Below are 12,427 nucleotides of genomic sequence, written 5' to 3'. Positions count from 1 at the left end.
AATATCGAAGTATAAGGATTTGTACGCCGTAGAAAAAAGTTTCAACCAAGAAATGTAGCTGAGATCATTTTGAACAAAAATGTTTATTAGCACTTTTTATGTAAAATGAACCGTCCCTTCATGAAACAACGCTTGAAGCGACCGGCGATTTTGAATGTCAATTACGCGCGAAATCAATTTTTTAACAGCAACTCGGCGGTAAAAATTCGATATCTTTTGATCAGAGTATACTATCGACAGAAATTAAAATGCGTTTTTTAAAGGTTCTTTAAAGGTTATTATATCTAAAATATATACACAATTACGGTGAGTTAGAACACTTATTTATAAGTCAGGTCTAATGGAGTTTTACGTTTTAGGCTTTTAGGCTAAAAAACCATCCAAAACGATCCATTAAAAAAAACGCTTTTAGGTTAAAGCAAGTTTATAGCCAGGGCATTTGGATGGTTTTCTAGACGTTTTAGGTAGCGAGTACTGCACTAAACTATCACTTTACTGATCGTAGATATTTTGGATCACAATAAATATCTTTGTTTGGTACGAACCATGGGGCGTCTGATATAGGCGTAACAATTTGGATTGAAATCTTTCCATTATGGATAAACCGTTTATTAAGAATAGACAACTTCTATGTTCTGCCCAGTATCCTATAATGTTTAGGAAATTTTAAGTTCAACACTGTTGGTGCTTTTTCCATATACCTATGGGTTCTTCATGTCAAAGTTTTGGCCAGGTGCATTCCAAGGTATTTAACGCTTTCAGATTGTGGAATTGCTTTGTTATTTATTTCTATACTAGGTTGATGGTATGTTGTGATTTAGATTCATTGATCTTTATGCACCATCTTTTTGTCCCTTTTCAATGTACCTAATATGCCCTTGAAGAGATTCAGTAGCTGTTGCAGGATTATTATCTGTGGCTAACATAGCAGTGTCGTCTGCGAAAGTTGTAGTCGTTACATTTGTGTTTGTTGGTATGTCGTGCGAAAATAGCAGATACAATAATAGGACCGAGAACACTACCTTGAGAGACTTCAGATCGTATAGGATAGATGTTTGATGTTTCTGATCCATACTAAACACGGTAGTATCTTCTTTCTTAATATGATTTTAGTAAAGTAAACATTCACTCGAATGCTCATTTTTATTTTGAATAGCAACCCTTCATGCCAGACTTTATCAAAAGCCTGGCTGACGTCTAGAAAGAGTGTAGAGAAGTATTTCTTTCCTCAAAAGTTTTATACAGTATATCAACGACTCTATGTACTAGTTCTATTGTTGAATACTTCTCTCTGAAACCAAACTGATGATCCGGGAAAAGATTATTATCAGTTATTATCTTAATAAGTCTTGGTCACTGAGTTGGTACAATTTTGAGCTTTGGTACAATTGAAAAGTTATGTCATCATAACTATTCCTTTATCTGCTAACTCTTTTAAGATAGTTCCTGTTATAAGGTCATAACCTGGTGCTTTTTTTGGTTTTTAATATACATATATTTAATATCACTTTTTACATCCCTCTTTGATACTGGTTTAATTTGCACTCTTGGCTGTTGGATTGTTGCTACACTTTCGTAAATAGCTTAATCTTCTTCAGCATTGGCCGAGGGTACAGGTTGAAAATTTTCTTCAATATATTTTCCAAATGTCTCTGCTTTTTCTTGATCTATTCTCGCCCATGAACCATCTGGGTTTCTTAATGCTGTTATGTGTTTACTGGCTTGTTTTAATTTCTTGGTGGCCTTTTAAAGTGAATAATCGGTATCTACTGTTGGTGTTAAATTTAGCAGATAATTTTCAACGTAGGCGTTTTTGTGCTGTACTATTGTATTTTTTAGTTGTCTTGCGGTTCTCTGTAGTTAATTTTATCTTGCTGCTGCCTTGTTTGCCATATCTTCCTTAGTCGCCTCTTCTCTTTAAGTTGGTTTTTAATATTGATGGCACGGTTTCTTTTATCCTTTAAGTGTGGTAAATTCATATACCACCATTTCAAATTTACCTTTTGTTTTATTTGAAATATTAAGGTTTATTTTTTTATGTATTTGTTCCTTATATGAATTCCAATAAGTTTTGTAATTGTGCAGTTTCGCTGGAGATTCCTTCTCAACAAATATTGAACTTAGCGTCCCTATTACTGGGGTATGGTCTGAAGCAACATAATCAGGTACAATTTTTAGGTAGCCTTTTTAAAGCCTTTGCTTACAAAGAAATTAAGACAGAAAGTTTACTGGGGTCCAATCAAATTGGACCACTAGACATATATTATAATATCGACGAAACTGGAATCACTACAGGGTGAATTTCAGACAACATATCTAAAACAATGTTCCACCAGGAGGTATTAGAAATACAAGTTCTTTCGGGGTGAATCACAGCAACTAATTTTTTAGAATGGTGTAAACATTTTGTTAACCATGTTACGTGTTCCCTGAAAACCTGTTCTGCTATTGCTGGATAAAGATGACTCTCACCTGTCCATTGCTGCTTTAGATTTCCTAAAAAATGGCGTGGCAGTGTTATCTTTTCCTCCACACTGTTCGCAAGACTTGCCGCCATTGGAGAGATCGGTTTAATAGAGATATATTTTCAGAAGAAATAAAACGAAGACTAGAAGCCCAAATTACTCTTTAATTAGGACACGTATTTCATTTTAGAGAAGAAAAAGACACTTCAAATGGTGGAGTAGGATTCATTATACATAGAAAGCACACATAAAATGTAGTTGAAATTATCAGCATAAGCCCGAGGATTGTATATCTCATCTTCAAACTAAGTGCAATATAGGTATAATCTTAAAGTCCAGGTCCAGATCCAGACATATGTTTCAACGACTACCCACTCGGATGAAGCAATTAAAGAATTTTATGAGGACCTAGAAACAGCGTTACATGCCCACCAGCATATTACACAATAATTACGGGCGACTTTAATGCGAAAATGGAGTTTAAACAAGATGACGCAGAAGTAGCAATGAATAAGTAGGGATATGGCGAAAGAAATAAACAAGGACAAAGATTGCTCAACTTCTTACACTAGGAAAATTTATTCATTATGAACTCTTTTTTTGATAAAAAGTCTCAGCGTAAATGGACATGGATCAGCCCAGGTGGCCGTATCAAAAATAAAATAGATTATATCATAACAAAACAGACAAATACTTAACAAATTTTCAATAAGAAGCGACCACAGATTAATTCGAGACTAATGAATGTCAAATTGGAAAGAACAAAAGTGATCCTAAAAACAAGAAAAAAGAAATGGATTCCCCCAGAAAACAACGACCTGTATGAAGATACACTAACTAGACATATACAAGACTTGCAAGACGAAATGGAAGATGTAGATCAAGCAAATGATGGCATAACGAAAGCTCTAAAAGAAACGGGAAGAGAGTACTGCTCGACCGTTCTGACCCATAAAGAAAAACTAAAAAAAATACCAGAGAGCTAATAGATATAATAAGACAACTGACGGAAAGCAGAATGTGAAGCTGAAAAGCTGAAGCCTTGGGAAAAACAAGGAAACTGAACAAGAAACAAATAAATTCTGTATACAACGAAGAGTACGGCAAGGAGATACCGTCTCTCCAAAGCTATTCACAACGCTTCTAGAACATACTTGTAAGAAGGCACATCTGAACGAGCATGATATCAATATAAATGGAGAGAAGCTCAGTCATTTGAGATTTACAGATGACATCGTCCTTATAGCCGATCGAATGGATGATGCAATAATAATGTTTGAAAAATTACATCACGCTTCCTTGGAGGTCGGACTAAAGATTACTATGAACAAGACGCAAACAATGAGTAACCTGGTGCTAAATCGAAATATTGCTGTTGATGGAAGGGATATTGTGCAGACTGCATCGTATAAGTAATTAGGACATGAAATTCGGTTGGGCAAAGATAACCAGACATGTGAGCTTACACGTCGCATAGAATTAGTCTGGGCAGCGTTTGGTAAATTAAACTAGATTGTTATTTAAATAAGACCTGCCCATATACCTCAAAAGGAACAAAAACAACAGACGTCATCAGACACTTCGCCAGATTATCAAACAACCGATGGACAAAACGTATTGTCGAGTGGAGACCAAGAAGCACTACGGCGCAGAAGACGCCCACCAACTAGACTGACGACCTGAAGCGTGTTATCAATAAACGAATGCAAACCGCACAAGACAGAGACAGATGGAAAGAGCAGAGGGAGACCTATGTCAAGCAGTGGCCGCATACAGGTTGATGAGATAATGATTTTCAGAAGAAGAGTTTATGCCTCATATTCTACAGATCGTCCTGACCCACGAAGTAGTAATTTAGACAAAATGAAGAGACTAGAACAGCACGTTTAGATTAAAAAGCGTCTAATGAAAATGTCATCGTTAAAAAAAAACTCAAGATGATAAAGCAAACAAAAACAAACAAGATCCAAAAAAATTTTTGTTCATGTATTAATTGTCTAAATTCTAAATGAAGACGAAATAATTAGTAATTGATAGATAACGATAAATAACTTGGTGTTTATTAAATAATATTTTCTTTTTGTATATCTTATTAAAAAATAAAAATAGTTTAAAATTAGTCTATTAAATTAAAAAGAAGGGTTCGCGACAACGTTCCACGACCCAGCGACAACTTGCGCCGAAGCGAGGTAAGTTGCCGCGGAATGTATCGCGCTAAAGAAAATAATTTTCTTCAAAATCTTAAAATTTATTTATTTCTTCTTCTTAAAAAAATCAATCCCTGTAATTGCTTAAAAACTAAGTGAAACTAAAATCTTAATATAAATAAAACAAACTATTAATTATATATGAAACAAGATGAATTAAAATAAACAAAAAAGTACCTATAAATTGTCAAGCTCTTTTTATCCAATTTTTAAATGAAGCCAAGGAGACACCAAATATTTCTAAATTGTTCCTATTTATAATTTTCAGTGTTGGCTCAATGGTTGAGTGCTTACCATAATTTGTACGGTAAAAAAGTATATAAAACTGATCAACATATCTGAGACTTCTGGAGGAAACATATAAGTTAATAGATTGGAGAAGTTCGGGACAACAAATTAAACCATTTAATAATTTAAACACAAATACTAAATCAGGTAAAAAATTAACTAAAAAAGGTACTAAATGAACTTTGTATTGTGGAGACCATACAATAGATGCATATTCCACTTTAGATACGACCAAAGCATAATAAACCGTTCTTAAAGCCCAAACAGATAGTCTCAGATAGTTGAGAATGATAAAACCTAAAGCTTTTAAGAATTACCTGTTACATCATTTATATGTTTTACAAAACGCAACTGTTCATCAAATGTGACTCCTAAGTGTTTTATTGTTTTAACATAAGATAATTCATTATCATTAATTGTATACAAAGTATCATATTTTTTACAACTTCTATAAAAACTTATATAGCAGCATTTAGCAACATTTAAATGCAAAATAATATTCTCACACCAAATACTCAATCGGTCTAAATCTTCTTGAATTAAAGTTACTTATGTCATCATTTCTGATAACCTGGGTCATATAATGCGCAATGAACAACGATACAACCCAATTCGGACCATTCTTCAAGGTAAAGTGCATGGGAAAAGAGGTCCAGGACGAAGAAGAATATCCTGGCTGCATAACCTGCGACAATGGTTTAACTTTACCACTACCGGACTTTTCAGGGCAGCAGTCAACAAAGTCAGAATAGCCATGTTAGTGTCCAACATCCGTAACGGATAGGCACCATAAGAAGAAGAAGATGTCATCATTTGGACCTACGGATTTAAATAATTTCAAATCATTTGCACACATCAGGAAATCGCAGTTTCTTAAAACATTCTGATATATCGTTCACAAACATATTAAATAACAAGGGTGAACCGTGAGCTCCTTGGGGTACTCCTGATGTCACATGAATTATATTGGAATTAAAACATCCTATTCTCACTTGTTGTGTGCGGTCTCTTAAAAAGCTGCTAAACCATTGTAAGGATTGATGACTGAAGCCAAAGGCATTTAGTTTTTCTAATAGGATGTTATTATCTACTCTGTCAAATGCCTTGGAGAAGTCATTATAAATAGTATCCATCTGACTGTTATTCTCCAAGGCGTTTAATTTGTTACCGTTGATTTATTCTGATAAAATCCATGTTGATTGTGTATTACGTGCTCTTTACAATAAAATTTTAATTGATCGTGCATTAGTCTATCAAAAAGTTTTGGTATGGATGATTGTTTACACACGCTTTGATAATTTGTTATGTCTCGTTTATTACCTGATTTAAAAATTGGGCAGATATAAGAATGCTTCCATAAAGTTGGGAAAACTGATGTATTTAATGATGACTCAAAAGGAAAATGTAAAGGATTAGTTAGTGGATAAATACAATTCTTTAGAAAGTAATCGGGAATACCATCTGGACCACTGGTTAACTTATTAGTTAAGGTTAAAATGTTGTTAAAAATGTCTTCGACTGAGATTGAAAAATTAGGTATAAAAAGATTGCGGTTTTCATTTACTTCCAAGTTATTAATATTTGATTGTGGCGAATATTAGCTAATAAATTTTGATGCTGCCAAATTGCAACTAAGATATCCATTTCTATATTATTATATGTATCCATCAATCTTAATTAGTTGTTTTTAAATGGTATCGACCGACTTGCCCCAGTCTCCCCTAATCTTGGATTGAAAAATTGGAATTGAACGATTTTTTCAGAATTTGGATGATCTTTAACAGGATTAAATTTTCTGTCAATAAATAATACCGTTTTCAAAAAAGCCACAAGTTAAATTAAATCTGCTCTTATTAGTGTACAAGTAGGTATACAGAAAAAAAATAGCGCTAAACAATTTTACTTAGTGGCAACATTGAATATAGGTAATTGTATCTCCTTTGTATTTACGAACCGCAAAATGAATGCACATATTTTTAACTTAAGTACCAACAAAATCGAATTTTCCATCTATTTAGTTATGCAAAGTCGTTCAAATCTACAATAAATTTTATTTTTATTAAATACTAATATGATAAATAAGTAAAATGGAAAGTACCACAACTATAGGTTAATAATGAGTTAAAGAGCTAAAATTAATGAACGCATTTCTTTAATAATAATAAGTAGATTAACACAAGATCATATTTCTTTAAGAATAATAGATGAAAAATAAAAAATACCTAATATATTCAAAATATTAACATATAATGAAAATCCCGCATAAATTGTAACAATATCGTTTCAATACAGCAGTTTTATTGACAGAAGATTGCAAGGATCTTTATGGAGGACTGTTTAACGTATAATAGAAAAATTATAAACATCCATACCTTCTTGTGTCAGTTTTGTACAAGAGTTATAAAACTCTCACTAATTTTAACGAATAAAAAAGGTTTTTTAAATACTAAAACCCTATTTCATAAAAAAATTTACATAATATTCGCCCTTCACGCATTAGTGTTTTCAATTATCTATTTATTGTTACTTATCTAGAACAATGACATAATCGTACCATACATTCCCTTTGATCTAAATATAGCGACCGATTTTTTTTGAATTTTTATAATTGCCTAATTGGACATTAAAAAAAGTTTTTATATTGCATAAGAGAAATATTAAGAAAATTCAATTAAACCCTTTAATATGTCTAGAAAAATATTTTAGTAATTATTATACAATTTAACTGCAAACTATCATTTTGAAATATTATGAAACAGGAACAGGACCACAAAAACGATTAGCGAAAATATATTTTAAATATAAGTATATTATGACATTTGAATGCTATTTATTATTTTACTAGACATAATTTGGAGTATCAGTTTTTATAATATATTCAAAACTTTAACTAGATCACAATCTGACATCGACTGTTCATCGAATATCCATTAATATTTAGAAATTTATCCTATTAATTACATTAATTCTTACCGCTTGACCGAGTTGTAATTTGATATAACCTACACTTTGCAAAATGTAAATACTACTTACCTTTTTTATCGGCTATCAGCACCTACAAACTCTCCAGAAACCACAAAAACGACTTAAGGAAGAAAAACACGGTTGAATTTTAATCGGATATTAAAAGTGTCCACTTTTTACTGTCAGGTTTCGATTAATTGAAGCTTATCTTATTTTTCGGTAAAATTTCACCTGTACTAGATTCACGCACGAAACACGGACTTGCCGCGACACACTGTCCGTAGTCCCCCTTTCTCGGTTGTCACTGCAATACTAAAAGAAACAAAATACAAAACAACTCACGAAAGGTGTACACAAATGGGTAGATAGTTGTGTCTCTCGTAGTCGTATAGTATCTGACCGACCTCTTAAGCCCGTAGTCCGGTGGAAGTAGAGCTTCTTCTGGAAATAATACTTACCTGCAGCTACAGGTAACATTTTACCTAAATGTGTCGAACTCACGAATTGTCTCGCAGACGATAAAATTTATGCTTTAACCTGTAATAATTTTATTGTGTTAAAAATATTTACTGTTTAAAAGTGAAATCGAGATTCTCTTAAGGAGTTTGGCGTGGAATTAAAGGGATGAATTTTAATATTTTCGTTGTACGTAATTTTAAATTAAAAAAAAACATCTTATAATCCATTTGAAAATTATTTATAGCACTATTACAAAAGCACCGAAAACGTCAACAGGAAGAAAATATTTTTAAAATTAGATATCTACTTTAGACAAACTTTTCTTCTTCCTCTTAAGGTGCCGTGCATTTCTATGTAAGCATCCACCGTACATTGTCTTGTCAGGCGAGATACTAGTCAGGAATAAATTATTCTATTTTTAGCAGCATTCCGAAGAATTTCGTAACTGTGGATTCCTGACCTCTCTTACCCTCTATCTTTCTTTGTAGTACTAGTTGCTAAAAAGTGTATCGTTCTCTCCGTAATACGTACCCTAATTATGCAGTCTTCTTACTTTTTACATAATCAAAGAGTGCCCTATCCTGGAGGCCTGCTCTTCTTAATACTTCCTGATTTCTGACTGTCTTCTTCTTCTTAGGGTCTGTCCGTTCCGAATGTTGGCGATCATTCTGGCTATGATGACTTTGTTGGTTGCTATACGGAATAGCTTTCTATACCATGCTCTCTTAGCAGCCAGGATATTCTTCTTCGTCCTGGGGCCCTTTTTTCTTTAATTTTACCTTGAAAAATGCATTGGAGTAGCTCGTATCTGCCTTGATTTCTCATTATATATGTCCCAAGTACTGCAGCTTATGGCCCTTCACGATGTTGATCAAATCCGCGGTTGTGTTCATCCTCCGCAGTACTTCGTCATTGGTGACTTTGTCTGTCCATAATATCTTCAGGATCCTTCTGTATAACCAAAGCTCAAAAGCCTGAAGTTTTGGTAGAGTTTCCGCCTTTAATGTCCACGTTTCTACTCCGTACAGAAGCACTGAGTATACGTAACATTTAAGGAGCCTTATTTCTGTTTCTAGGGTGAGGTCATGGCTCTTGAATACAGAGCTCACAGTCAAGAATGCACTTTTTGCCTTTCCGATGCGACATTTAATCTCTTGGGTATTGCCCCACAACTCATTGATGATAGTTAAGTAGTTGTACTGTGAGACACGTTCAATTCTCATTTGGTTCACATACAGATTTGCTCCAGTTATGTTTTCCTTGCTGATGATCATTAGCTTGGTTTTGCTGGTGTTTATATCCAGTGCATATGTTCTACTTGTTTCCGTTATTTTGTTCATTAAGTTTTGCAGCCCCTCTATGGTATGTAGCAGTACGCTAAACGTAACACTTTAGCATCCAGTGAAAAAATTATTTAAAGATTTTTAACATCTTAGGAAATGTACCTGTAAAATAATTATTTCATGCTTTAATTATGTGGCATTTAGCACATTGGCATTTGTGGCATCCGAATTAATTAAGGTTCTATGTTAAAGCTCGAAGTTTTAAATAAATTATAATTTTCTTAAGTAAGTACTATGGTTTAATTCCTAAAAAGTAATTAAGACAACTAAGAAAAATTATTTGTAATGTTTTTCTGAAATGTATTAAAATATGGCAGTATTTTAAACGAATTGTTAAAATGTCAATTATTTACAATAAAAAACACTTTATATTTTAACTGAACTAGTGTTATGTATTTATTAAGCTTTAAAGGTGTTGAATGCCGAGGGCTTTAACTGAATTACATAGTCAACAGTAAAAATAAAATACAACAGACAACGTTTTTATTAATTCTAATTTATTTTTTACATTATACTCGGACTATCAGTAATTTGTTTACTTGTGAACTAAAGTTAAATTAGATACTTGTACTTGACAATAATTATTATAATAAATGTTCAAAGTGACCTCTATCTGCGCGAACACATGCATTGATACGACGGATGCGATTGTTTGTAATGCCATAGTTAACTAAATTATGTCGAATAGTTTATGCAGCATACAAAATGCGTTCCCGTATTTCAGCTTCTGTTTCTAACTAAAACTAACAATTTCATATTTCCCCAAAAATAAAAATCCAGTACATTGCATTTGGTACTTCGTGGTGGCCACAGAATGGGTCCATTCCTACCAATCCAACGAAGAGGATACGTGGTATCAAGAAGATTTTTAACAGCTCTGGTAAAACGTGCTGGGGCTCCGTCGTGAAGAAACCAGATTTCACGGAGTTTTTGCAAAGGCACGTTTTTAAGGAATACCGGCAGAACATTTTGCAGGAAATTATAGTAGGTCTCTCCATTTAGTGTTCTTGGTAATTCATATGGTCATATCAAACGTTTGCTAATTATTCCAGCCTATAAATTTATGCTAAATTTTCGTTAAAAATAAATTTGTCCTACGTATTAAATAAGGGTTCTAGTCACCCCATATGTGGCAATTATGAAAATTATACACACCATTTCTGGTGAAACATTTTTCATCCGCACATAAAACTTTAGATGGAAATTCAGGTTCTCTGGCAAGTTTATCTTAAAGCCATCTAAAAAATGTTAATCTTCGAGGAAGATTCACCTTGGTGAAATTTGCACAGCTAAATTACTGTTACACTGCGCTTCTCCATAAATCATCAACATATCATTGTACTCACGAATCGAAAACATTTTCGTGGTGACACGATTGTTCCAAATTATCTGTTCACTAAAGTTGTGACTGTTTACGTTTAGATTTTTGTACTGCACGTAATTGACAGATTTCAATTTGCATACGAAAATGTATTTTGGTTTTTTGGTCAAGCGGTTGAATTTAGAAAAAAATGTTATAAAACTTTTTTGCTCTACATGGTGCTTTCTACCTATACCTTTAAGGAACGCGCTATTTTCGTACACCCTGTGTATACTAGAATATGAGCAACAAAAATTAATTTAAGCAGTTGATATATTTCGACTGGACTAAAAGTACCACTACTGCATAGGTAGTGGACAATGAGGAACGGCGCTACTTAAAAGGGAAAATTAGTCGACACATAATATACAGAGTGTTCTTGTAATTATCCGCTTATATAGACTTAAAATCCATCTGTTACATAATTTCAACTATTATTAAAAATGTAAGCGGTATGATATCAATGCTGCAACGGATAACCAATGACCAAATTAGAAGAGCGGCGTAGGAAGAGAATATGGCTTTTTGGAGAATATGGAGACTATGGTTAGGGTCATGCGGACACCTTTTCTTATCAGAATGGAAGTATGATCTTATTTATACGTATGATCTTATTTATAAGAATTTAGATATTTCCAAAATAGTTAATCACTCAGATACCAACGAGGAGATGTGTTAATGAGTTATCATTTTATCATGCATAATATAGTAGATCTATTACGGATACTTCCTACAGATACATATTGCACTATACAAACAGCCGATTATAGACGGCATTCACTATAAATTTCTGTGTTTGGTTTTAGGTGCGTTTAAACCCTTACCTAACGAATTTATGAAACCTATTTTATGTTTAACATAATTATTTTTGTCTGACAACTTTACTTTTGTGTCTGGCTTAAAATAAAACCAAACTACTGCCAAGACAGTGATTTTCATGTCTCTAATATAGTTGACAACTTAATATAGAGGAAGAAGAAGAAAACCTGGACGACGAAAGAGATGAGGTAAGGGAAACAGGCGAGAGGGAAGAGGAACCACCAACGATTGTTAAGTTAAAGATGCAGTTAAATAACTAGCCAGAAACAAATCACCCGAAATAGATAATCTCCCAGCTGAACTATATAAAGAAGGCGGCCATGATACCATAATGGCATTACATCAGCTTATAAAAGAAATATGGATACAGAAATCCCTCCCCAATGATTGGAATGTTGGAATACATTGCATCATATACACAAAAAGAGATATCTTTGAATGCTCTAACCACAAAGAAATGTGCGTTTCTAAATGCAGCGTATAAAATATTTACCACAGTAATATATCACCGTATGGCACTAT

At 33.3% G+C, this 12,427-nt stretch overlaps 1 protein-coding gene across 2 annotated transcripts in view; it reads right to left on the bottom strand.

Annotated features, from left to right (window-relative positions):
* Window positions 1–8,229, bottom strand: part of LOC140445782 (uncharacterized) — a 283,762-nt gene extending 275,533 nt beyond the window's left edge. For both annotated transcript variants that reach the window (XM_072538120.1, XM_072538123.1), the window contains exon 1: window positions 7,994–8,229. The gene's annotated coding sequence lies outside the window, so the exon portion shown is untranslated. The remainder of the gene's footprint in view (window positions 1–7,993) is intronic.
* Between the last annotated feature and the right edge of the window lie 4,198 nt (window positions 8,230–12,427).

This window comes from Diabrotica undecimpunctata, chromosome 7 (assembly GCF_040954645.1).
Source record: "Diabrotica undecimpunctata isolate CICGRU chromosome 7, icDiaUnde3, whole genome shotgun sequence".
Taxonomy (NCBI): Eukaryota; Metazoa; Arthropoda; class Insecta; order Coleoptera; family Chrysomelidae; genus Diabrotica; species Diabrotica undecimpunctata.
This window is presented reverse-complemented; position numbering and strand designations above follow the sequence as displayed.